Here is a 3,407-nt window from a genome sequence, read left to right on the forward strand (position 1 = left end):
AGCTATAAAAACAAAATGAAAATGCAAAGAATAAAAGTATGTGAATGCAATGGACAAAAGAAAATGGAAGATAAGGAAAAAAAACTCTTTTTTTTTGCGACGCGGACGCGTCATGTACGCGTGCGCGTGGGCGGGCAGGCTGGACAAACGATGCGTACGTGCATAGCATACATACGCGTGGATGTGAAGATGGCAACCGACGCGTACACGTCATGCACGCTTGCGCGTGGGTCACAGGCATAGAATAGGCACGACTTAGGCACAACTCTCTGGTTTTTGTACCAGGAATGTGAGATGCACCACCGACGCGTGCGCGCACAGCACGCTCGCGCGCGGATGCCCTTTTTTCTTTTCTTTTTTTTTTCAAAAACAGGGCACTCTTCTAATCTATAAGCGTTCTAAAATAATCACAAATCAAATTTAACAACAAATCTTTTTGGTTTTTGAAAAATTTTCAAATACACTAAAAACAAAACTTACACTTCAAGCAACCTACTTTAACAAAAAGCTAAATTGATCAAAACACACTACTACAACCTATCAATCGAAATAAAATGTATAAGAGTATAGAAAAGAAGAAAACTACCTATAATGGCAACTCAAATCACTTATTAACCAAATCTAAAAGAGAGTGGAAAGAGTTTACCATGGTGGGGTGTCTCCCACCTAGCACTTTTAGTTTAAGTCCTTAAGTTGGACATTTGGTGGGGGTCCTTGCTAGGGTGGTTTATGCTTGAATTCATCCTTGAATCCCCACCATTGTTTACATCTCCAATGTCCACCGGGATCCCAAATTAGGCGCACAAGGCCTTCAAGTAAGCTTAGGTAGATGACAAGGCCCCAAGAGTTTTGATTGTTGAAATGAATACCGGGGTCCCAAACCTTGTTCTTGCACCCATCTTCCCATTGACTACCATAGTTGAATTTGGGTGACAAGGTTTGTGAATTCTCAATTGAGCATCCAAACATTCCCCTAGACCCATGCAATTTGGTTTTACACCAACCATTGCCATTTTGAGCATGCAACCATCATGAACTTAGAGTGATATTTCCAACCACTACACAACTCTGTCTTACTTTTAACTCCACAAAGAGCTCTAAGTTGACCATCATTTTCAATCAAACCATATTCAAGTGGGAAAGTAAAGATTAGGGATTAGAAATTTACCCACTTGAATGTTGTGTTGGATGATGGTGACTTAGGAAGGGGGACCTCCCCACACTTAGCCAATGTGAAATCCATTCCCTTATGCTCTTCCTTTGCATCTTCCACCTCTTTGCAAGCTTCCTCAACTTCAATTCCTTACTCACCAACTTCTTCCATAAACCCTTCATTGCTTAAACCATGTGTTGGAGGTTGTGCACGATCCTCCCTGTCATCAATTTCATAACACAATGAGGGAGTAAAAGACACATTGGTTGGTGTGGACGCATCTTCGATGATAGAGCTTGCTTCTTGCCCAACCTCTTCCTCTTGGTAGCTTCCTTCCAATTCAATCTCTTCTTCATTTCATACCAAGGGTATGGAAGGTGAGGTATCTTTTTCCTTACCCTCTATGTCAAGCCCAATGGGAAAGGATTCAATTGTACATAAGAATTCCTCAATGATTGAATCCATCTCTTGATCAACCTCTTCAAGATCTTCAACCATGGTATGTGTTGGAGGTTGTACACCCTCCTCAACATCAATGTCAAGCTTCTTCGAAGAGGGCTCTATAACTATACGCTCCCATGGGCTTCCAACATCTCCTAGGTCTTCAACCACTTCTTCCGGCTCAATTGTCTTAACTTCCTCCCCTTGTGACAATTCTTGCTTTAACTCCTCTTCTCCACCTTGAAGCTCTAAACTCACTCCCTCACTATGCTCCTTGATTGCTTCTTCACATTCAACAATGGGAGTGCCTTGATCACATAGGCTTAAGCGGGATGAGACCATATTGCTAACGGCTTTCTGATGCACGAATTGTGAATCACACTTTTCACAACTCGTACCACTAACCAGCAAGTGCACTGGGTCGTCCAAGTAATACCTTACGTGAGTAAGGGTCGATCCCACGGAGATTGTTGGTTTGAAGCAAGCTATGGTTATCTTGCAACTCTTAGTTAGGATATTAATTTGTGGTTATCAATTGACTTGCAAATGAACAAGAGAGCATGAATTAAAGCTTACTTGTTATGTAGTAATGGAGAATATATTGGAGTTTTGGAGATGCTTTGTCTTTTGAATCTCTGCTTTCTCTCTGTCTTCTTCTTCACGCACGCACGTCCCTCCTATGGCAAGCTGTGTGTTGGTGGATCACCGTTGTCAATGGCTACCATCCTTCCTCTCAGTGAAAAAAGTCCAGGTGCGCTGTCACCGCACGGCTAATCATCTGTAGGTTCTCGATCATACCGGAAAAGGATTTACTATCCTTTTGCATCTGTCACTACGCCCAGCACTCGCGAGTTTGAAGCTCGTCACAGTTATCCAATCCCAGAATCCTACTCGGAATACCACAGACAAGGTTTAGACTTTCCGGATTCTCAAGGAATGCTGCCAATGGATTCTAGCTTATACCACGAAGATTCTGATTAAGGAATCCAAGAGATGTTCATTCAATCGAAGGTAGAACGGAGGTGGTTGTCAGGCACGCATTCATAGGTTGAGGATGATGATGAGTGTCACGGATCATCACATCCATCATATTGAAGTACGAATAAACATCTTAGATAGAAATAGGCGTGTTTGAATAGAAAACAGAAATAGTTGCATTAATTCATCGAAACACAGTAGAGCTCCTCACACCCAACAATGGAGTTTAGAGACTCATGCCGTTAAAGAGTACAAAGTTCAGATATAAAAAATGTCATGCGATCCAAAATAAATCTCTAAAAGTTGTTTAAATACTAAGCTAGTAACCTAGGTTTACAGAAAATGAGTAAACTATGATAGATAGTGGAGAAATCCACTTCTGGGGCCCACTTGGTGTGTGCTGGGGCTGAGACTAAAGCTTCTCACGTGCCTGGGCTGTTTTGGGCGTTCAACGCCAGGCTGTAACCTATTTCTGGCGTTGAACTCCAACTTGTAACCTGTTTCTGGCGCTGGACGCCAGACTGCAACATGGAACTGGTGTTGAACGCCAGTTTACGTCATCTATCCTTGAGCAAAGTATAGACTATTATATATTGCTGGAAAGGCCTGGATGTCTACTTTCCAACGCAATTCGAAGCGCGCCAATTGGACTTTTGTAGCTTCAGAAAATCCATTCCGAGTGCAGAGAGGTCAGAATCCAACAACTTCAGCAATCCTTTTTCAGCCCGAATCAGATTTTTGCTCAGCTCCCTCAATTTTAGCCAGAAAATACCTAAAATTATAGAAAAGCACACAAACTCATAGTAAAATCCAGAAATATGAATTTTTCCTAGAA

Source organism: Arachis hypogaea, chromosome 14 (assembly GCF_003086295.3).
Source record: "Arachis hypogaea cultivar Tifrunner chromosome 14, arahy.Tifrunner.gnm2.J5K5, whole genome shotgun sequence".
NCBI classification, from domain to species: Eukaryota; Viridiplantae; Streptophyta; class Magnoliopsida; order Fabales; family Fabaceae; genus Arachis; species Arachis hypogaea.